Source organism: Ambystoma mexicanum, chromosome 4q (genome assembly GCF_040938575.1).
Source record: "Ambystoma mexicanum isolate Mex_15411 chromosome 4q, UKY_AmexF1_1, whole genome shotgun sequence".
Lineage (NCBI taxonomy): Eukaryota > Metazoa > Chordata > Amphibia > Caudata > Ambystomatidae > Ambystoma > Ambystoma mexicanum.
In genome coordinates this window covers 870,764,216-870,789,283 of record NC_090928.1, presented here as the reverse complement: position 1 = coordinate 870,789,283, position 25,068 = coordinate 870,764,216, and the positions used below count along the sequence as shown (strand labels likewise).

The 25,068-nt window shown below is 45.8% G+C and overlaps 1 protein-coding gene across 2 annotated transcripts in view; it reads left to right on the top strand.

The window, feature by feature from the left end:
- PRKCE (protein kinase C epsilon) overlaps positions 1-25,068 on the top strand; it is a 1,836,175-nt gene that overhangs the window by 1,239,555 nt on the left and 571,552 nt on the right. The gene's annotated exons all lie outside the window — the stretch shown is intronic.

Sequence of the window (25,068 nt, the reverse complement as noted above, 5' to 3'; positions counted from 1 at the left end):
CAGTGGGAAAATGAGGCTGGGGTAGCAATGCATTTGTACAGTGGTGGACCTCACCAGTAGCCTATATCTAGGCAAATAATCTCTGCTCGACCAGCCTCTGTGCCGATAGGTCTGCAGTCTCAAAGCACTAGTTGGGAATTGCTGTCAGATAGTAAACTGCCTCCCAGGATCCGGCTGAGAACAGCAGGCATGCAGCCTTCCCGCCTATGCCAGGCACTAAAAAATGGGGAAGCAAAATAGCTGCAACCTCCACTAAGAAAAGTGGAATGAGTATGAATGGGCCGGAGCGCAACATGGCCACTGATATATCATGTGAATAAACCCAGAGCAGGCACATCCCCTGTCACACTGTATTTGATGAATAGTTTGGAGAAATAGCATTGGTTTATGAACTATTAGCTTGCAATGTGAGACAGAGCAATGGCTACAGTAGACTTTCCAATAGCCCTCACAGAGATGCAGTATGTGCAGCAGTGTCATCCTCTAAATTTGAGCTGGTGGACAGAGTGATCAGGGAAAGGGTTACTGCAGTGAGAACGTGAGCCAGTGGGATTGCTGCCTTGCAGCCTATTTGTCTCTTATCGGCAAAAACCACCTACTAGCCAACGTTTATAGTGCTGATAATTGCGTCTTTGCCACAAGAGGGGAGGTCGTTTGACTCCCACCAAGAGGTGTATGGTGTTGCAGAGTGAGCACTCTCCCTTACAGCGCCACTATAATGCTTTGTGTTGCGCCGCGCACACAGCAGTGACTGGAGGCCCACACGGCAGCAACCGGTCTTAACTCCATAACTAACTTTTCATTCCCCCTTCCATTCACCCCCCTGCACTTTCCGTGTCCCACCCTCACCCTATCCCAACCTTCCACATAACGATGTGGATCAAACATGAACATGACATATGGCTACTCCACCAAGCCCTAAATGGCGAGTAGGAGACATTAAACCAAGATCTCCATCCAAAATCCAGAAGGGCCCTGAAATTGCGCCCTCAGAACACAGGCACAGAAATGGCCTGCATCATCTGGGAATAATGAGTGCTTTGCATTTCCGCCCTAAAATGTTCCCACGGTGTGATGTAGAAGCCGATGCAGAACCTCCTGGAAAATGTCCGGAAGCTTGCAACTATGCATGCAACAAACAATTTACAGACAAATACTTTTGCTTGTATAATTCCCTGCACTCTTTGCACTGCTTCTTGAGGAGCCATGTATATGCGCACTTTATCATACGAGCTCCGTTTATCGAGAAAGTACTCTGAATTATGATACAGATGTGTATAGGGAACCCTTCCTGCAGGGGTCTGCAACCTGTGCTCTTCAGATATTTATTTGACCACAACACACACAATCCTTTACTATGCACATTACAGGCATGGCGTGATGGGAGTTGTAGTCCAACAGATTTGGAGAGCCAAAGGTTGGAGACCCATGGTCTGCTCAATGTTCTGCGTGACAGTAGCTGTGACATTTAAAAACCAGCTACAGGAGTAGTTCCCATTTATTATCTGAGCCTTGCAGTCCAAATTTCAGTTCTACGCAATATTATTGTTTTCAATATTATTGTTCTAAAAAAGCGACTTTCACCAAGGAAAACAGCTTTTATTATTTTTCATGGTTTCAGAATCAACTTTATATTTTGGTGGATATTTGAATTTCTGGGGAATGGAGATCCCCCCCCCCTCTTTAATAACCACTCTAGGCCATCTTTCATCGTACTTTTTTCTAAGTGGCCTTAATTTTCCGCTGCAGGCAAGTGGGCACACACCATTGTGTTTAAGTGTTCTGCCGCCCCTCAGCCATTCCCTCTTGTATTTCTACTGCGGGGTAAGTTTACAGCCTGCTCGTGGTTCAGTTGACAGTTCAGCAGAGACGTCATTTTTCCAAAATGCCACGAGTATTGGAAGTGACATCATATGACCCGATGACATCATCGGAAGCAATGTCATTTGACCCCACCCCAAAGTGACATCACATGAAGCGATGGAACACGACTGTTTACCCCTTGACAAAACAGGAAGTGGCATCACATAGCATTGTTTCTAAGTACACTATGAACAATAAGGTTACAATATCACTGTAATGTGATATACATTTCGTACAATAATGGGTCATCATATGTATCTGCTGAAAAAAAACATGCTATAACTGCAACTTGCGAAAAGCAAAATATATAGTCCGAAATGGATGCTTATTCTAATTTAAATGCTTTTTGGAGGATTTTGGCTGCATTGTGAATTTGAGGTGTTTAAGAACAAACTAAATCAGTGACTCACCCCCTGAAGTGTGCCTGAAATAAACCTTTATTGGGTCTAGCAAGTATTGCATAGAATTCCAGGAAGACAAATTATTTGTCATTCCTATTTCTTTCTTATTTAGGGTCACTAAAGTGTTACACTTGTGGAACCCCCTGTTTTTTTTTAAGACGTCTGAACAAGAAAGGCAGCCACTCTAGAAACAAACAGGCTCATGGCATTGGCCGCAGCCCAGGAGCTTCAAATTGTAAAAGCAAAAAAAAAAAAAGGTTCCTTTTTAGGGTTAGCAAGAGGGACCACAGGGGTCGCACGTGCGGCCTCTAGCGAACCCTAAATGCCGTCCCTGCAGTGCAGTGGTTATGACACGCTCTTCATCCCTCCCCTCTGACCGAATACGTTTCTAGAATAAAGGTAGGCTGTAGCGAGGACAGCAAGCGGAGGCATGCCACGGGTGTGGCAGGCATATACAGTGGAAACTTGAAATCTGGACGGACGTGGGATAGTGCATTGAGGTTAACAAACCATCATTATTTAGCAAAATGAAACTGCTTGCATAAGTAAATTGACCCCATGCTTGTTTGAGTGATGTCAGGGTATTGGGACCGCTCAGTTCCGGCGCAGACTCCATTGCAGTAGGAAGTGAGGCCGGAGTTGACATAGATTTGATGGACTGCAAAGAGTGCGGTTTACTACCCCGCCTTGCACCGCGATACCAGGATTCATGGCAAGCATTAGAATGACCAAATGACTTTGTGTCACCGGGACATTTCCTTTCCAGGCTTTCAATTGGAAAATCAAAGGCATTCAGCAGGGGACAAGTCCTAAAAAAAAGTGGGGGACCCATTAACATACGGAATGAGATACAATGTCACCAGACATTAGTATATCAAGGTGACAAATGTAAATGTCTTTCAGTTGGCTTTGAATTACCATACACATGGTACAGGATGAATGGTATTTGCCTTTCATAAAATCAAGACACACACAAAATGATATTTTCTTCTAATAGTGTTTTGAAAACAATAAAAGGTGTGCATGTTTTAAACTCCAAGTATCAATACTAATGTTTTCCCTGGAACATGCAGTCCTGAAATGTAACATTTTAACTTTAGTTGTTATCTATTTCTCATCGGGTTATATGGAGCAGTGTCCGGCCTGTGAAACTGGCGACCGAGGTCGGCATAAATTTATTAAAAGACAGCCAATGTTTTTAATTTTACACACGGCCTCTAAAATAAATGAGGATGGGGTTTGGCGTACACCCTCTGAAGAAAATGTGCGGGAACCGTCCCCCCGCATGTAGCCCCGACTATTGCCCCGGCATTGAGGGAGTTGTTGGCTTGGCTCACTTCAACTGAGCAAATTAGACGTACGTAACGTATACTCATGAATTGTAAATGGAGAGCCCAGAACTGGAAAAGTGACATCCGGGCAGTGCTTTAAATGGTCCTTCCTATCCGGCTCTCGCTGGCACTTCCCAATTTTCTCACTATGGAGTACCTGGTCTTCTCCAAGGTAAATGGAAGTACCGCTATTCAAACATATGGCGTGTGGGAAAATGAAAGCTTTTTCAACAATGTGCGTGATAGCAACTGCAGCCTTTCCGGTGGTGGCAATCTCATTTTAAAGTTGTAGCCATGCTTGTCTCCATTTTTTAAAAACACCCTCCTTTCCTTGATTTCAACATTCATTTTAAACACCCCTTATTCTCGAAATCAAGGAGTCTGCAAACAATTATAACTCCCTGATGCTTAAAAAGGTCTTACCTGCACAAGACAACCAGACATCTCTGTGTATTGCCCTACTTGTCTTCACATCACAGACATGTTTTACACAAGCACCTTCTGAATAAAATGTGCAAGTGTGCAGGAATTACACTGTTTCAGGCTTATGTGGTGCAGCCATTTACTGTGGAGAATGGGCAGAACGAGGGGCCGTGGCGTGCTTATGGCCCCTTCCCAGTGAGCTGTGACTTGCCAGGGAGAGGGGCCATTAGCACTCGCCCATTCACACGTTTCTGCCCCAGACCCAAAAATAAAAGATAAGACATCAAAGAAACAGACTTGGGGAATGACCTGAGGCCTTAGTGCCAACCTGCAGTATGCAACAAATAACCCTTCCGTTAGGAATTCAAGGAGGCAAACCTCAGTGCCACCACCGGGCAGCCTTTAATTTGTGTGGCAAGTTGTACTCACTTCCCCCTCCTCTCGCTTGCAAGCTTCAGTGTTGCATGCCTCCATGTCTCCTTTCAGCCCGACCCATCAGGAAGCCGCAGCCCCAATGGCTGCCTTATTAACATTGTTAGGATGCCAAGTCGTAATAAAGGCAGTACCAGCCTGGGCACTACAGGATGGTCTCATGCTGGGAAACAGGAGACCACCTGCTGGGACCTACTGCCAGGCCCATCTCCTTTTCACCTTTCACCTCTTTATGGCACTCTGGCCCCACATCACAAAGCACTCATGCTGGAACTGGCACAGCTGCAGTGCAATAGAACAGATCTTCCACCTGTAGCCTGTGGCAGGTTCTTTGCAAACCGACTCATTGTTTTCTTATTTGTTAAGCGACTTCAATTCAGCACTCCAACTGAGTCAATGCCTAGTCTGGGATGCCCAAGGGAAGCCCTTATTTATATATTTTTATGACAAGTTCATAGATCTGGATGATAAACCCTTGTAGAACGCCCCTCTCTTTGAATCCCCTTGACCTCACTGAGGCAAGAAGTAGGTTTGTTTTGCAAATTAAAAAAATTATTGAAAAATTAAACAAGATATATATCACACTTTTATAAATAAATTAATATTTGATAGCACACTTATGAATATGACAGTGATCAACAATGGATAATATTACACTAGCACACTTTTTTTTAATTACTTAGGAGTTGGTAGAGAAAGGATAAGGTAGCTGAGAATGCTTTATGGTTTCACGGAAATGCAATGATTGAAAAGAATGCAGCACAGAAGTAACTGAGATGGTATCCACAAGAGATAATATGATCACTTTTTCTTTTGACAATTCACTCCCCCCCCTATGCAATATAAGGAGATGGAAGGAGAGCACACAATGTTCAGGAATACAATCGAATGCAATACCAATTCAGTTCCCCCCCCTAGCCAGCTTAGAGCAACAGGGATGATTTTAAAACACAGGCAAAAATACTTTAAATGTGATTTGCAAAGAAGTGAAAATACGCTAAAAATGATTTTAATTCGCTATAGGAGATCCAGGGTAGGTGATAGCTACTTAAGATTAGTTCAAGTCAACACTAGCAATGCTTCATGAGGGATTATCAGGTTGAAAACGAATTTCAGCAATGCAAGCAAGAGGCAGCTATTTTTTTAACGTGTGGTGAGATTGAGCTAGTTTTCAATTCGCTGCACTTTTTCCGAGTGCGTAAAACGCAATTACGGAAAAACTATAAAGAAAGTCGGTTTAGGGAAAGCTGAGGATATTAGCTTTAAAATGAAAGTTAAATCTCGTTCCTAGCACGTATGGTTCAAAGGATACGGACAATTTTGTGGAGGTAGATTTCAGAAATGAAATAATGATTCAGAATGGCAATTGACACTTTCACAGGTTTGAAATCACAGAATGGACACACAATTTCTATGCAGTTCTAAATAGGTGGAAATGGTTTGAATTAGATTATTTTAAACTAAGAGATTGGTTTGCACAGCTCTGGCTGGATACTCACTCCTAATTCTGGAAGGAATGGGCCTTGTCACAGATCTGGTCAGCAGGTTTAGCTGCGGTTCTCTCTGCTCTGCTGGTCTGGATCTCTGGTTCTGGCAAAAGTTCTGGCACTGCACAGCGGTCTGGTCTGGGTCTGGTCTTCTATCGGCACTGCACGGCGGTCTGGATACAGCTCTGCTTTCTGGGTTCTGGCACAGGGTTCTAGCCACAATCAAACAGCTCGCCCGGCTGTTGAATAGTTTGGTTAGGTGGCTGGATTCTGAGGCCTGCTGAGAAGGATTCAGCTTTTGGTTCAGGCCTCTCTGCTTCAAGTAGTTCTGGAGTCTATTTGGAGTCTATGGTCCTTCTGGATATTGTCTGGTCCGGCAAAATGCTTCACAAGAAAGTGGAATGTGACTAATTCCTACCTGGGTTTCAGTGGGTCTTTTTATGTCTTTTGAAAGTGGGTGGGAAGGCTGACTTTCTATGCCCAACCCTCTGAGGATCCTGATAGGCTATAGGATTCTCTGTCGCCTGACTGGGGAACTGAATTGTGAGTCATCCGGCATCCTTTTTATGGCATACAGAAAGAACACTTCCCTTGTCACTTTGCACACAAATCTATTTTTGACTTAAATGCATATTTATCTATGTACAATTTTTCTAATTTTATATGTCCAGTTAACATATTTTTGGTAGCGCCAAACTATCCGATCCCTGTCTTTGTAAGATGTTGTGTTCACTTCTGACAGAATTCTGCCGTTTTCATCCAGAACACAACCTCTAAACTTTTCCAAAATTTACACAAATGTGCGCAAGGAATATGGGCATCAGATGATGAAATGTCAGATTTTTAACATACATACATTTGGAGTGATACCCTATTTTCCGCTACTACCCCCCAGAACATACCACAGAGTTCTAACACCTCTTAAAATGTGCCCAGAAAAATCACAGGAATCATGATATTATTGATATAATTTTGACAATTATGTACTATGAATTATCCATCTTTCTAAAATTATGCTCTGGCCCAGAGGGGTGTGGTTTCCCAAAGCACATGGGGGAATTTCTGGTGCGTCCACTTCCTCCAAGCTCAGCTGGCTCACAGAGGCAGTGCCCCTCCCATTTCCTTCCAAGAGGAAGCCATTTATGACCCCCTGATTTATAAATTGCTTGGAGCAAAGGGAAGTTCATTGTTCTGTTTCCCTGCACCCAGGTACTCCTCCCCTGATTCAATCGGAGAGGCGTGATCTCCTTTTGGTGGGGGCAGCCGAATGCAGCCAGGCCTGTGAATGCAGTTGCTGGGCAAGTTTCAACTCCTTTCGGGGGTAGTTGCCGGGCAGAATTCAATCCCTTTAAGCCAGGCTTCAGCCAAATGTCACTTTTGTTCCCATTTTCATTCATTCAAATCAAACTTACAATTTTGACACATGCAGCTAGAACGCTGATTCTAAGTTCAAAACTATGACATTTAAACAGTTGCAACCTATGTGACACTCCAAAGTAAATCACTCATTTATTTTAAACATTTCGATTTTAGTGGCTTTAAGTCCAATTTCACTTAAGCTGCTGACATCCACAGCTCAGCCAGTTTTCTTATGAACATTATTTTAGGCTCTTCATCTTTCCAGATTTGGTATGCACACAAGACTTAATTCTACCAGACGTCTGCTGGTGTTCAGTAAGAATTTTGAATATCTTGCAATGTTTGAAATAGGCATTTTGAGCTTGCATTTCATAGAAACAAATGGAATTTCAAAGCGCTTTTTGAGCTAACAGGCACTGCTGTTTTTCCTTTGGCACCACGTTTCACTCATGGCGCTTCTGGCCCATCACGCTCGCACTGGTGGGTGGCAGGTCAGGCGACCATTTTGGTGTGCGCAAAAACTGCACGGTTTTCTGGATTCTGGCGCAAATGTGGGCTTTTCAGCCATCTTGGATTTTCTAAGCCCACAGCACCAAATGTTGCAGCATAATTACTTGAACGTGGGTCGATACACCTGATATAGTGCGCCCACGTATTATTCACATATTATTTTTAATAACCTTAAGCAAAATAAACAGTTTTGTGGTTCCTTTCACTTCTATAGTAAGTCTGGGTTCATTTTGATCAGATGATTCATTTTCTTTGTTTCTTTCCATTCCTGTCACAGCTGTTTCCCCTGTTCCGTGTGGAATCTGTGACCCAGTCTTGTTTGTTTTTTCGCACCGCATGCTGGGACATGTAGGCCCACCATTGCAATGGGAAAAACAAAACTACAATTCCAGCATGCAATTGAAAGCAAAAGCTGGGACTGGCACGAGCTGCTACGCATGGAATTGCAAAAACATGGCAGGGGGGCTGTCATGTTTTTAATACTCCTCCGTCAGTGAATCATCATATAATTTGCCAATTTTCCAACACATGAATTCCATGCACTTTTAGATGAGTTAATCCCCCGCCATAAGCACATCTTGTCCTAAACAGAAGTTGAAACAATCTTTTTAATCATACATGATTGACCATGGGTAGGCCTCTTTTTTGGTCTTGGAGAATGTGTGGTTTGCTCTATGTTCAATGAAGCTAATTCCCAATGTATGGACAAAAGCACACCCGTTCTGCTGTTGTGTTTGTGGGTAAAGACATGCATTGAAACCTAGGTGGCTGTGATTGTAAGCCCAGAGATTAATGTGCCTCCTTTACTCAGAAGTAAAAGCAGTGCACGTTTAAGGCAATCATTCTAGGGCATAAACTTGAGCTTAATTGCCTTTTGTGTTTTTTTTTTCTTTTTTTTTGTAACTTTGACAGAGCTCACTACCGACTGCAGACAATGCTATAATAAATAATTAAAATCAGGATGGAATCTGCCAGTGGTTACCAGTTAGCTGGGTCCCTGATTACTTACCAGTAATCTTCATTACTCCTAGTCCTGCTCTACCTCGTTTCAGCACTTCAATTACTCTATGAAGGCGTGCCACCTTCCTGACAAACCTTATCCAAACAAAAATAACAAGTTTGATGTAGGCTACACCCCTTGTTCCCTCGACCCCCACTTCTCCTAAAGGGTGCCTTCATGGAGTAATGGAAGTACTAGGGTGAAGAAGAGGGAAAAAAATGCATTTTTTTCTTTGGTTTTACGCCCCTCCCGATTCCATCTTTCTTAATTCATACTTTTCCCCCACCCCAAAACTACTATTCCCAATCCCAAACACATATATATATAGTTTTAAAAAATGTGGTTATTTTTTAGATGTTTTCGGTTTGTTAAAAATTACATTTGTTATTTTGCATTTGTTAAAATCACTGCATACCAATTGTTACCTGTCATGACCCAATGCTGTCATTACGTCTCATTGTTCTGCCATTTTCAATGTTTGTTGCCCACCGCCAGGTGTACATATGTCTGGTGCTGTGCAAACAGGTGATATGCAATGTCGTGACGGGGGAAAGGGTTGAGAAAGACAACTAGAAAGGGGCACAAAGGGGGTCATGAAGAGACAAAATGTTAGGCACACATAGAGAGTCAAATGCAGAACTACACCACCATTGAGGGATACAGACCATGAGATCAGAAGTGGGGTGGGTAGGCCTGCGAGGGCACAAGCACAAGAACACATTTTGGACCCTGTCTGAGATGAGGCCCCGCCCACTTAACCTACTCTGATGAGTACCTGCTCTTCTTTTTTCCATTTAAAGCACTGCATCCATGCGCGATTCAGCAGGACTGAAGAGTAGAGTGTTATCTTCATCGCCCCATACCCAGCCAATGTCTCTTTTTGCATGTTAGGTTTTTTGTGTTTGTGTCGCATCTGCACTTCCTACCTTCTTGGGAGTTCCCACACCATTTTTTAATGCAGCCCCCAGGCCCAAACCGGGACTCACGGCTTTACTGTTTGCACGCCTGGTTTGTGGCTTAACAGAATGTTGCTGTGGCATGGGCTTCCTTGCTTTGCCACTGCACACGTGGTGGGATCCGTGGTGGCCATTGGAGAATGGTAAACACTTAACCACTAAGCATGGTCCAGCATGCACAAACCCTTGCACCCAGTGACAGCATCTATAGGGCATGGACCAACATGCACAGACACTGGCATCCAGCGGCAGCATATAAAGGGCATGGTCCAGCATGCACAGACACTTGCACCCAGCTGCAGCATATATAGGGCATGGAAAAACATGTAAAGACACTTGCACCCAGTGGCAGCATCTATAGGGCATGGACCAACCTGCACCGACACTGGCACTCAGCTTCAGCATATATAGGATATGCTCCAGCATGCACAGACACTGGCTCCCAGCGGCATCATATATAGGCCATGGTCCAGCATGCACAAACAATGGCAGCCAGCAGCAGCATATACAGGCCATGGTCCATCATGCACAGACACTGGGACCTAGTGGCAGCAAATAGCATAACAGCTGAGGGCATTCTCACAATCAGTCCCTGGGGATCGTCCATTCAGGTGGCCAGGGGAAGGCCATTGCTTTTGTATCCCATCCCTGGGGGTGGACAAGCGAGGGAGGATCACCTGAGTGGAGGGTCTTTAGGGACTGGGAAGAGGACACCAGTAGGCGGGATGCGGTACTCCCAAACCCCTAGGGAAAACCTACCCTCCCTCTTTGGGGGCTTTTGCCACTGTGTGAAGAGCAGGGAGACTTGCAATGCGATGCAAGCGAGTAAATACTATGTAGCAAGTGTAAACGGAAGGAAAGGATATCCGTTATTGAAGTCCTCCACGATTGTGAGAAAATCGAATAATGCAGACTGGGAAAGAAGAAACACAGAGTATCTGAATGAAGGTGCGGGAAGGGAAAACCCATTATCAAGGCCTTCAGACTGAAGTTACTGTATGTGGCAAGACAAACAAATAGAACCTTGTGTGATATAAAGTTACTGAGTGGTCGCATAAGGAAGATTGCGTTGTTGAAAGTCTTTGTGAACTGAAAGAAGGAAATTGACATCCTGAGGGGAGCTGGCTGTATAAGAGAAAGGAACACTTTTAACAGGCCAGAGCAAATAATGCCCAGCCAAGTCTTGTAAACTAAGTGAACTGACAAGGAGGGGGCAGAGCTAGATGCCCCAAGCCCCGGGGCGCAACCTAAATAGGTGGACCATGCGGTCTGACAACTGTGCCCAGACCAGGGGGAGCCTGATAGTGGAACACAGAGGTGGGGAAGGGTACCCAAGAAGTGTTTGTGAATAACTATAACAGTGACCTTGGGGAAGGGACCCCCGAGTCTAAAAGGTACTGTGGACATGAAGGGAAAAGAAAAAGGGCCTCATCACGAATTGGGCGGTAGCCCTTAAATCTGAAAGTAACAGTAATAGTACCGACAATACCGCTCTGCCGGATTACGATTCGGCACAAATACCGCCAGACCACAAAGGAACCGGCACTATTACAGGCGGCGCTATTACAGCCGGCATCATTATAGCACTGAGAACACAAAGCGCAATTACAGCCGTATCACAAGTGCATGTACACCGGTACTAGCGCCAAAAACTGCCGCTAATACAGCCGAGAATTACTTCTAGCCACCAATGAACACAGGTGCCAGAAATGAATTCACAGGTGCAACCAATCCACCCCAGAGGCCTAAATAAGACATATCCAAACCCCAAACACTGTTTCCAACACCATGCTGCCATTCATTGCTGTGAGCTGGGACAGGCAGCTGCTCATGCTGTGGCTTGTCCTTCAGATGCTGGATAACAAGGCCAGGACAGGGAGTAGAGTGTAGGGGGGTAAGAAGGAGGAGGAGCAAGAGGAAGAGGATAGCTGTCCAAGCAAAGTGACCACCCATCCCCATGGTCAGACCACCACCCTGTGCCCTCAGCAACACCCAGTTGGTTAGTGAGTACCGCGTCAACAGGGAGACCATCACTGAGCTTCTGGCCACTATCCAGGAAGACATTGGGAGCAGGATCAATATCCATACAGCTGTGCCCCCACTAGTGAGGCTGGTGTCAGTCCTGCAGTTCCTGGGCACAGGAACCTTCCAGCACACTGTGGCCATGATGCTGGATGCCCTCCTGTGCCATGTCAACCAACACATTGCACTGCCCACCACCCGGGCCTAGGTCAATGACATGAAGGCAATGCACAACTGCCTAATGTCATAGCAGCCATTAACTGCACCCATGTTTGGGTTGTTGGTGCCCCAGGCCCATGAGGCCGTATACAGGAACATTTCAGGGCAGGCCTACACACCTAGTCCAGCCCACCAGGAGCACACCAGTTGCTGCAGACAACACCTCTGCCACTGTGGACATCGACACAGATGATACACCTGCACCCACCATGACATTGGAGGAACAGGGGCATAGCAGCACTGACAGTGACCAGGTGGCAATGCCTGCAACCCCAGGCAACCCACTGCCACACCGAGGAGCACAACACATGGCCGACAGCATAGCCAGCCCGCCCAGGCCACATGATGCCGCCGGTGCATGCACTCCTCCGAGCTGGACATAAACACCCCCTCCATTGGCTCCCCTGTTGCCAGCACACCCAAGTGACGTACTGCCTCACTGACGCAAACCACAGCCACATTTGGCATGGTAATGCAGAGGCTGGGTGAGATGGAAGTGAGGCAAAGGGAGATGGAGGGCATCTGCCACACCCACTCGGACCATATGCAGTCAATCCGGGATGCGATCCAGTGTGTATCCACTGTGGCGTATGTTAGGAAAGATTTCATAATTGTATGTAATTTTCCCTCCATGTGCCAACCCCCAAACTTTTTGCTGCTGTTTAGACACCATTGACTGACTTTGCCAAAGAAGCACAGCCTTCAGCTGCACTCCTCTGGGCTTTCGCTCACTTTTTATGGGGAAACTGACATGCCCTTAAGACAGTCAGTACTGGGAGACTTTGTTTCCCTTAGTCCTTTCTTCATGTTGGAAACTTTTGTGCAACATGTAACAAGTGTGCAATGTAACTTACCATACAGCACACTTGGATCTATGGTCATTTTCCAAAGGCCCTAGATACTCTCGCTGGACTTTTTATGAACCGTGCAGATGTGTCATGGACAGGACTGGTGGCAGCTATCGCTTCGCTTTAATTTTAACTGTTTCCTTTCATGTTAACTGCGTTAACCACGTTTGGCAAGAATAGGTGGCCTGACTCCAAAATGGCCATGCCACGAGGTTCTTTGTCCTGTCCTTTGGCCATCTCACCCCTTCACCTTCCCCAGGTCGAGTCAACCCCGGGTCAGTCCTTATTTGGTCATGCACTTTCCCGCGAAACCCAATGCTTTCGCAGGGTTCTGTATGCCTTGTTTGTGTGCCTCCAGGATGTGGGCTGGAACGTCTGGTTCCAATACACATCCTTGGTGCCAGAGAGTCTGGAGTGCCATGAATGACTGGGAGCACTGTTTGTGAGCAGATCTCCCATTGGGTCCTCTCCGTTTTGGCACAAAGAGAACTTTGGATAAGAGGAGGCCAAAAACACCCATACCATGTCGATCTCCTGAGTTCTCACTGAACAAAGGATATGCTCCAAGTATCCTGCAACTACGAAGCTGAGTCGAGGAACTGCTGGTGACCCACGTCCTAGAAGGTCTGTGAAGATGCTTTGACCCATTGGAATAGTGGGACCAACTATTCTCAGCACCTTCAACAAACCCTGCAAGTAAGCTTTCTCGGAAGTGTCCCTGGGCCAACCAGTGGACTAACCAGTTTACCCAGTTGATTTGCTCTGACACAGCCGCTGTTTTGAGGAGGCACTCGAAACTTGGTATACTGCTAGCTCTGTGTCCCCGGCACCCTTTTACCGAATTTCATACACTTGGCGTTCCCAGGTCTGAAGTGAGACTAGTGCGCCAGGACCGGAGTAAACGCAGTTACTGTGTTGCCCTGCCGTGGCAACGTCCTTTGCAAGTCTGCTGCATTTGTGACCCTCTTGCCCCTGAAGCCTGCTGCAGTGAAACTGGGTCGATTCATTCACCCGGAGTGGAGGAATCACCACTGTCCCGTTTGGGTATCATCGCTGTATCTCGGGAACTAAAAGGTGCCCGAGACGTTCTTTTTGCCTCATTCAAACCTGCAAGCGAAGTGGACTGACCTACCGAAGTTTGGGTCCGCTTGCATCGGGGACCGGTGAGTACTCAATACATCAACCGGTGGCTGCTAGTGCAAGGGCCCATTTTTATGCACGAATGGCCCCTGGGGGCCCCTCTCTTTTCCACTGCTATTGCGAAATAGCGACTCCATCACAAACTCTGGAACTGCCTCTGCCCTCAAGTGGAGGTCCTTCTTGAATAGTGGGAACTTGTTCTGCATTGCCTCACCCACCTTCCTGAGCTCCTAGAGACCCCTGAAGAGACCCTGTTCTGCGCATTGGAACAACCGCGTGCGTTTGCATTGCATGTACTATTGAGCACAAGGCTCCTCTCTTCTTAGGGCTTGGACTGCCTCTTAGTTAGGTGTATTGTCGATGTTGAACTGGGCCTAAAGACTATCTGCTCTGCCTGTTTCCTTCCCATCTAATTTGTCAACATATTTCGTGCATTTAACCTTTTAGACCCAATGGTCTTGTATATAAATTGTGTGGATAGTGTTGTGTTGGTTTACTTAGTGTTACTGTGATTCTCAAAGGCCTTGTAATAAATGTGTCTATGTTTTTGATATAACATCTGTCTGGAGTAATTTGTAAGTTTCCTTGTCTGTGTGCTCCTTGAGGTCCTTCAGTCACCTTCAGTCCCTCCTCAGACTTAGCCTTGACCGCCTGCCATAGCTACCCTGATTGAGCTACCCTGATTCGTCTGGCTTGTCCAGATGTTACCCTTTTACAAGAAATTAGGCTGGCCTTCTGAACCTCTGCCCACCAGATTAGAGTTCAGAAATCCATTTTAACACCGTAGCACTGATTGCGTTTGGGCAAAGGGTGCGGGAGATGACAGAGGGTGTCTTGGCCCTTGCTGAGCAGATCCGTCAGGCCATTGAACTCCACCGGCAACAACCGCAGGGGAAAGCTTAATCCCTTCATGGTCAACAACACCAGTAGAAGAGTCCCAGGAAAGCGCCCCTAGTATCCAGTCCCTGCACCAACTGCACAATAGCTCAACAGTTTTGGGAGTGAGGGAAAGACAGCACGTCCACATTGATGACCTGATGACTGTTGGCCTCTGTGGCCATGCCATGGACACTTTGGGGGGCCAGGGAGGGGGCCAGGGAGGGGGCATTGTGTGCTGGGGTGTTGGTGGTGGGTGGGGAGGGGGAATAATGTGCTGGGGTGTTGGTGTGGGCAGCGGTAGGTGGGTACATTTAAGCAAAATGTTGCATAAAAGTCATGGACATTCATGATTGTGCTCATGTGAAGTTTATTCACAGTGCTGTAGTGGGCTGGGGCGAGGTATTGTTCTAGAAGAAATTGTCCATTCTTGCCTTCCTGGCCTGTCTCCCTTCCCTCAAGTCATCCCTGTGAGTATTCGCTCTGGATCCTGCCTCATGCTGTTCCCCTGCCTCTTCCTCTGGGTGTGGCCGAACTACGTTGGGGTGTAGTGGCACATTGCCCCTCAAACAAATGTTGTGGAGCATTGCACACACCAAGATTATCTTACCAACTTTGTGTGGGGCATACATCAGGGCTCCACCAGTGTGATCTAGGCAACGGAATGTGCCTTGAGGAGTCCAAAGGTGTGTTTTATGCATTAACAGGTCCGACTTTGGGCATGGTTGCAGGTGGTCTTGTGCGGTGTATGTGGCTCATGCACAGGGTTAATCAGCCATGCCAGCTGTGGATATCCAGGGTCACTTGCATACGGTGGAACACTGTCATTAGTCACTTGTTTCATACATGGGTATGCTCACACATTGTGTCTGGGCATTGGTCGACGTGTGCATGCATGTGTACATCCTGCGCATGCTGTGTATGTGTGGTGTCTGTGCAGCCTTTGTGGATGGTGACATGCATACCTTTGCCTGTACATGCACCCTGTGGAAAGGTGGCAGGTGTTCTGTGGTGCGTCCCAGGTGCCTGCACATGGACACATGGCTGTGGCCTAGTTGGACATGCTGTCAGATGCTGCGGTGTGGATCTGCGCAGTGCCACATTCCTGATATATTGTGGTACATGCATTATAATATGTCGAAGTGATGGCAGCACTGTGTGTACATCAGCATGTATGTCCAGGTGTGTCTGACGTGTGCATGCTCCCTTGAATGCACCTTGTCATTGGTGCAGGTGCGGCCTGGGTGCTGCCAGTGCATGCACTTCTCATTCCATGCTTCTTTTCAGTGTTACCATCCCTTCCTTTTTGGTCTTGTGCTTGCTTCACGGTGCATATGTGGCAGGGATTGTACTCACCCACTATCCTTGTCCTCTGTGTCTCTCTGTGTATCCGGGAAGTGTGCTGTCACCTAGGACCATGGAGTAGTGGGTGGAACCTGGGTAGAGGGCACAGAAGCGGGTGATGACCTGCACATTGAGGGAGTGGTAGTGCTTCTGGTTCCTGTATACGGTTATATTTCAGGCATGCCCGACACTGTGGGATGAAACGTTTAGACTTTAGAGTATAATATGTTTGTTGCAAGAAACAGTATTGCACTGCTTGATGTGTGTAGTTCAGGAAGATGTATTGTGATTGGCAGCATATCTTTTCCCACCGTTCATCATCAATGGTAGCTCCTAATCCAAGCTCCCACCTGGATCTAGCCGCTGCAGTACCAGAAGGCAAATTAGATATGGCCATCCTATATAACAAAGAGATGCTTTTAGTTACAATAACAATTATTTTTATTAATATTATTATTATTATTATAATTTGTTATTTATAACACGCTCAATACTGAAGAGGTTTCTAAGCGTGGACCCAGGATTCGAACCTGTGTTGCTCTGTGTCGTCTTGCTTCCAAGATGAGCGCATTGCCACTGAGCCATACTACCCGACATTAAATCACGCAGTAAGGGACTAGCTTTAGGTTTGTCTGGTATACATGGGTATCTAGCTTTCAGCTCCCCTTTTACGATTATACAGAAGGTCTTTGTATAGAGAGTGAGATTATAGGCCTTGGAACTTTTCTAGGTTGTACATTAGCCGTTAATTAATAGTTCCTCTTATATGGTGAGCCCTGCCCTGTGTAATTCGTGTATAATTCCCTTATACTCAGTCAATGACATCCCTTAGTGTTGACCAAAAAAGCAATCGAGGCGTAAGGAGGAAAAAGCATACATTTCCTATATAATGTCAGAGATTCCCGCTTCGTATTTTGGACCGGGTCTATCGAGGTGCGGTGGCATGTGTCAATGGAGATGGGGATACCCACCAGAGCCGTTGGTAGGGCCAGCATCTTTTCCAGTTTGATTGTGGTATCGTGGGAGCTGGTACCAATAAAGTGCATTATACTGCATGCAGACCAGTGCATAAACCTTGTGATTTGTACCAATAATTCCTCCCTGGTTATATGGTAACATTAGCGTGTCCCATTTTATAATGGAGACTTCCCAACCCAAATAAGATCAATTAAAACTGTATGTATCGCCCCAGAAAATTAAGCACTGAGGCAGATGGGTATGTTAGCAAATAGATATATGCACTTGGGGAGTAGTACCATTTTCATTAGGGATATCCTAGCCATAAAAGAGAGAGGTAGCGTTGACCACTTTTTGACCATGTCATCCGTGATCATAGTCAGTAGGAGAGGTAGGATTCTACAAGCCAGTATTTTAGCAAATACCTTATTGTCCAGATTCAACATCTACAAAGGCTGCTAGAACCTAGTGTCTTGGGGATCCTTATTAGGCTTTGACAGCACTACAGTTCTAGATTCATTAGTTATGGTGGGAATTCACACCATTCCACAGCCATTTTGTGCAACTCCAGCAATTTCGCAGCCAGCACATCTGCATCTTCTTTGGAGAATTTGGCTGTTAATCCATATGGACCAGGAGACTTTTCAGTCTGTAACTCCCTGATTGCAGCACCAATTTCTTTTGCTGTCAGGGGGGACATTTAGTGGTGCCATTTGCTTGTCGAGTCCACCAGAGAGGCGATCTCTTTTGGGCCCTTCTCCCGTTTAGGTGGGCTAACATCTTGCCAGCTCTGCCTATCGTCTCACCATTAGTTTGCAGGCAACATTATGTACGCTCTATCCATCAATGTACAGATGGGCCTTTAATCACCTTAACCCAAACAAGCCCACCACTTAAGACGCGAGTACACATTTGTACATGAAGCAAGTTTATTGTACAAAGCTCTGGGGAGTGGTTGGGTGGTGCTGCAGGACCAAACAAACCCAAGTCTCAACAATACAACACCAGTTGGCATCTTATATACTTTTTGTAACAATGAAAACACTCCCAGAAAACACTCCCAGATACGCTATTCCAATCCACCCCCCAAAGATGATTGGACAAAAACCTCTTCAAAGAAATCACATCTTTTCCCAATTCTTCCATTTTCTTGGCCAGCCTTATCTGAATTCTCATCTTCAGATCATATTCAGAGCACACCTCGTCTTAGGAGTCATCCGTAGTAGGCCATGACGTTAGTACATGATTAAACATTGGTATTGAAAACTCCAGAACATACAGCCTCAGATGGCTTGGAAAACAAATAAGTGTCAGATACTCTGGCCTCTGGCATCATTTTTATTACCACCAAACAAATGACCAACCCCCCCTCTAACGACTTCAATACAATGAGCGAGATAACATCTGTTCCCTTGCGGGACTGTTAAATCATAAACCCTGTCCTGTTCATACGCTGACCTTCTTACTGGGTGACGCATTCTTCTTTCTGTCAAGAATCTCCCAGCTACTTATAACTCAAGTGCTGCAACTAACCATGGAGATTTACACATTCTTCTGCCGTCTGAAAACCTGAGAAAGTCATTTTAAAAGTCAAACATGTGTTTTGCAAGAGAGTACCAACTACCATGTTTTTTGCAAAGCACCCCATTGTGTGGATTGTGTTCATGTTGCATTTGCCGTTTTAATATTGTATCTTTCTACGTGCGTGACAATCTAATATGTATAAGTTCTAAACAACTGTAAGACTAAAAGTAACATATCCCTTCCATAATTAACTGCACTCGATAGATATGGATTTGCAACATTGCACCCAGTTCGCTGCCATCCCTCGTCATTAATATGGTGCACGCAACACGAATCGATCGTATTAACAGGGCCCCTTCCTGACCACCCCAACACGAACCTATGAAAGTCAGCATGACAATTATGAATACCTAAAAGAGTGGTAGATGAGTTGGTATTAGCATATGTTTCACATTTATTTAATTCCCTGCAAACCAATTTCAAAATCCCAGATTCCTTAGCAGCACAAATCACCCGGATTATGCTTTAAATGCCTCCCACAGTACAGCATAATCATCCACAGATTACCTATTAGTGCCAAAGTAATGTACAATTTCTTCCCGCACCTCCATTAGTACGGGATCATGATCAGACAAGGTTAATTAAAAGTTCTGTTCAAAATACTTATAGAACCCAGCCATATATAAATTTGTCAGTAAGAGTTATCGGTTGCGGAGTAAAATGTATAGTCACTCGCATTCGAATGTAGTGCACGTCAGATGTCCACCATGTGCAAGGTGGAGCACACCTCCTGAATAGTTCTCCCCACGTTAGGATGACTTCAACTCAGCTGCGAGGATCGATCGTGTCGATCGCATAATCTAACATTATAATCTCCTCCAGTTAGTTCTCCCTGATCAACAAACAATGTCCATTTGGCAAACAGTCTATGAAAGAATTCATGATCATCCACATTTGGGGCATAAACGTTCAGGATAACTGTATCAGTCGCACCTAGCCAGCGCATCAACCATGACATACCTACCCTCCAGATCGCCCACCACCTCCCAAAACTTCAAATCTAAATTTGTATGCATTAGTGTCAACACCCCACTTGCATAGGTGGAGTTGTTGGTTTACCAACTCTGTTCCCCCATGAACGCATTACCATTGCATGCACACTTTTAGTTGGATGTGTCTCTAGTAATAGAATGATATCAATGCCATGCCTACGAAGGTATAAGAACACTTTGCAAGATTTAATGGGATTATTTAGCCCACATACCTTCCACATAATGTACCCGACTGTAGCCATTCTCTTCAATTTACTGCACATATAAAATCAACTTGTCCACTACAATGTAAAGAAGTGTAGTGCAGGCAGCTCAACGCCAAGCGACTGGAGTTTGATAAGAATGTGTTTCAACTAACCACAGGGCAGGCTTGACAATAGACAATGGTAATTTTGATTTTAACCATTTGGACCCCACACCACACCTACACTGACACCCCAAATTTACCAGCAGAGACCCTAAACAACAAACAAAACTAGTAACAAAACACTGCCATTATTATGAGAACTGCCATACTAGAAGGGTTATCAGTCGATTTGAAGTACAAGATTATTCCTGTAAGAATTTCAGCAATGTGGATGTGGCATGCCAAATGAAGTTGTGCAAAAGTCCATTGAGTCATCTGGAGAGGTAAAGAAGTGGGACTTGTTAGCATGGATAATCTTGAGCTTAGCAGGAAATAGCATACAGTACACCATTGGCCTGTCCTACAAGTATTTTCTGAAGTTGTTCAAGGTTTTTGTAGTTTCTTGTACAGTAGGACTGAAATCTGGGTAGATCCGTAGGGTAGGAGACTGAAACTGCAGCAAACCCATTTCCCTGGATGCTTTACAAATCGGGTCGTTGTCACGGAAATTGAAGGTCTTTGCAATTATGTGGCATGGAGGGGGACCATGAGCTGGCCTGGGCCCCAAGCATCTGTGAGCTCTCTCGATCTGAAAGTGAGACAAGAAGACCGGATTACCCAGTATAGAGGGAAGAGTAATTTCCCCAAAAAGTTCCAAGGGGCCAAAGGTAGTTGATTCGGGAAGGCCCAGTATCCAGATATTATTGCGTCTGCAGAGATTTTCACAGTCCTCATTTTTGACCCGTGTCACTTTGAGTTCCCTCTACAGTATCTACAATGCAGATTCCAGTTGCAGAATCAAATTCTCCGATTTGGATATTCCTTGTTCAGCTATCTTGTTCAGCTATCCTGATACACAACTTCTCAATTTTAGTGCTAGAGGAGGCCACTTTATTTTATCACCTTTGCACCCAATGCCTTCCTGAAAGTTATGAAGGGCCAACACAATGGGGTCCTCAGCCGTGTCACTGCCACCAATCTGTTCCTTTTGGGGTGTCTGAGAAGTATCCAGTGTTCATTGCTTAGTGTAACCATCTAATTTAGCCTACATTTTAGAAGAAGCTGGCTTGCTTGCCATAATTACCAGCACTGTTGAGGCAATTTTTCTAGTCCCCTCTGAGCACTATCAGACTGGATTCACCAATTGACAGGCACGTCAAGGGGCCCAGATGTCAGATCTCCAAAGACTGCTTGCACCGACACCCAGAGGCAGGTAAAGATTGATGGTCAGGCTGGCCATTAGTAAATACTGCTGGGCTCAAACCGCACAGCGCAATATTCCACCAGCTAAAGCATTTCTTCCAGCCTGCACCCCCATGAGGAACATCCGGCCACTGGGGTGAAAGTGCCACTTATGTGAGTATCCCAAAATCCTGTCCCCCACAGATGTCAGCTCCACCCTGAAGATGCCATCTTGGCAAGGCGGTGCTCCAATGATCAAAAGTATTAGGCCTACATGGGCGTCCTTCAGCGAGGATCAAGTTGCATGCAGCAGCACCAGGACCAGCACAGTGAAAGCGGCCAGAGCCGGCACAGCGATCAGAGTCATGCTGTGGTACGGCGCGTATCGGCACACCAGGATGATAATGCTACCCAAGGCAGCCTCTCCGACCCTCACTCGACATTACAAGTTCCCCCTAGAGAGAAATTCAGTGTCCAGCAGTGCAACGCCTAACAGCGTATACTTCCCTGCTACTTCCCTGCAGATCCTCCAATCTGGTTCCCAAAGCAATCCAGATCAGAGGGTCAGGTTTTACGACACAACAGCAGAGCTCCAGCAGGAGATACAGTCAAGATATTAGGAGAGGCACAGGAGCTCTACACTACGGCGGCCATCTTCATAGCTGCTCAACAGACCCATCACCTCTTGTGACATGCATTTCTAATACAACAAATCATACACGTTCCCCTTTACACAAATGCTGGTTCTCTGAAGTGTGTGTAGTGGAGATGTCAGACGCTGATGGATGGGGAAGCATTTGGGACCTTTTGCTAATAGGGTGTAGCACTTACACTAATCAGATGCTCTTGATATGATATGATATGGCAATTATAACGCTCCTATACACAAGTGTTTCAAGGCGCGACGAGGCAAGGGAGGGGGAATAGAGGGAAGACAGACAATGATCCTACTAGGCCAGGTGTCATTCAGATCGCACAAGTGTGTGGGGAGGGGGAGGGGACAGTGCAGTACATGGGAAAAATAGAATAAATAACAATAAGTAAAAGTAAGGCCAGCATGTGGCAAATGCAGGGGTACGTGCAGGCATCAGGTGTCAAGTGCTGGTAGTGGGACTGTAAGGATACAGAAAACAGTCCCCAAGTGCTGGGGTTGCCAGGAAGGCAGTAGAGGTGTGCGACTGGCGGAGGAGGAGACCTGGGCACCGAGTTCAGACGGTTCCAGAGGGAGGCCTCAGCTGAGGAAAGCGATCTCCCACCAACTTATTGCTCAGAGAAGCGACTGACCCTGAGGGAGTTGGAGGCGGATGAGCAAAGAGCTTGAGAAGGGAGATATTTAAAGCCAGTGCAGAGATTTCAGTCTTGGAGAGATACGATTCAAGTCTCGCAGTCCTGTTATGGATAAGTTGCAGAAGGTGGAGAGTAGAAGAAGGCAGATTTAGAAAGAGGCTGTTGCAATAGTCCATCCTAGAGAGAACCAGAGCTCTGGAGACAGTGAGCTTCTGGGGGAAGGAGAGGAAAGGAAGAATACCTCTGAAGAGGTGCAGCTGGTAGTGTGACTTCTTAGAGACGTCAGAGATGTGAGGAGAGAAGGAGAGTGTGGAGTCGAAGATGACCCGAGGTTTTTTGCCTCACAGGTGGGAGCAGGAAGAGGGCCAAGACGCATTTGGTTCATTCATGTAACTTTAGTGATAATTTATGGAAGATTCTGTTTTAGGTTACTGCTACGCAGTACAGTGTGAAATAGCACTTTAGTGACACAAGATCACTGTTTATCAGCAGCTCGGAGAGTGACTGAGTACAGTAGCAGTGAGGGTGACTGGTGATGATGGTTCGTTGGGTGCCTGGGAGTCATCACGCTGATGGTGAATGGGTGCGCTGACACTGATGGTGAAGCAACATTGAGACTAAAAGTATTTATCTGCAACAGTATACTGTTCAATACTGCAAGTATATTCTACAAAGCAGTCACGATGAGCACCTGGTTGCTAAGCTCTACATTTCTGATGGCACACGCTCCTCGTGCAGCAAATCGAGCAACCGGCTTGAATCATAATTCGTCTGCAAAAGAGAGGACCGGCAAACAATCCTTCTCTTGTTACGCACACTTTCTGGAACTTGATCAAGGTGTCAGCTCGGAATGCCCCCACAAATCTCCAATTTCGCAAATCTCTTACAACATGGCTTTTTCAACAACACCTGACCAAGGATTCATTCCAATGGACAAACGCACCAATGCACAGACTTCATTTCACAGTACTGTGCTACTGTTAATAGATGCCAGCTCAAAGTTTGGCTACCCATACTCTGCACAGAGCTCCGCTTCTCTCGAACTAGGTCTGCACTTTAACCAAATAAAATACATGAACTGTACCGCTGACCATGTATAGAGTATTGTAACTGTTGGTGACTGTGGACACTTGTGCAAAAGGTGATTGACGGCTTTGGCACCAATGGCAATTTTAGTAACCGATAGTGACCTGGGTAACTAGGAAGGAAGGTGATTGTGGCACTGGAAATGGATGGTGACTTTGTTTTACTTCTGGTGAGAAGTGGCACACATACAATTATTTCCTAGGGCACTAGAGGTAACTGCACATAGTCACCAGAGGTGACTTGTGGAATTGGTTGTGAGAAAGGATATTGGTCCTGATGGAGACTGAGCAGAGGCACTATAGTGACTTTGCATGGGAACTGCTGGTATTTGGAGGATAGTGGTGGTTTGGATATTCACTACAAGCAATGGTACCAATGGTACTTAGGTGCACTGACACTGATGGTGCTTAGGGGCATTGTAGGTAATAGTTTGTAGGGGTTCTAGCTATTATATTGCCTTTAGGAAATGGTCTTGATGGTTGCTGGGGACTCTCACACCAATGGTGGGAAGCGACTCTGATTCTTCACTAATAATCACTATGGGTGCTGGCAGTGATGGTGAACATGGGCACTAACACTGATGATCATGGTTCTGATTTGGATGCTCACTGGAGACGCTGGTACTGAGTTCTACCGAGGACATAAACACTCATTCCAATGAGAGACATTATTCCAGGTGCTTACTTAGGGAACTGACACTGAAAGCGAGGGTGGCCACTAGCACTGATTGGTGACTTAAGATGAAAGTTAATGCTGAAGGCAGTATTGGCAATGATTCTGAATGGGCACACAGACTCTGATAGTGACTTGAGTATTGGCGACAATGGTGTCTGGAATCACTGATGCTGGTGGTGACTATGGTAGTGTGACAAAATGAGTATTGCTCTCTAGGAGTTCAAGGATGAGTAGACAATAAAACTCCTACTCAGCCCCACACTACTAATAAACCAGGAGGGATCCCAATTTGAAAGGTGAAACAAGCATAGCCCTACTAGTATACCTCCTTTGCCCCTCTTTAATGGAGCGTGTGCTCATGGAAGGCTAGACTCTTCAGGAGGCATGCACAGAAACAGTCCAAACAACCGTAGTACTGTGTATAGAAAGTTCAACCAAGGTTCTCTAATAATAGGATACATCAACTAAACAAAACATACAAATGCACTAATCAAAAACTCTGTAACCCACCCCCTGCAAGAAAAGACACATAGGGCCTCATTACAAGTTTGAAGGTAGCCATGGCGCTATTAGGAGCTAATAACAGGCCCGCAAATGGCAGGCCCGTTATTAGCTCCATGGTCCCTTAGCAGCTCCCGCTAAGGGACCTCTGAATGCGGTGGTAGGGGGTTAACAGCACCGGCATCCTTACCGGTGCCGTTAACCCCCTACCTCCGTACTCGTAATGAGGCCCATATACAGACATTGT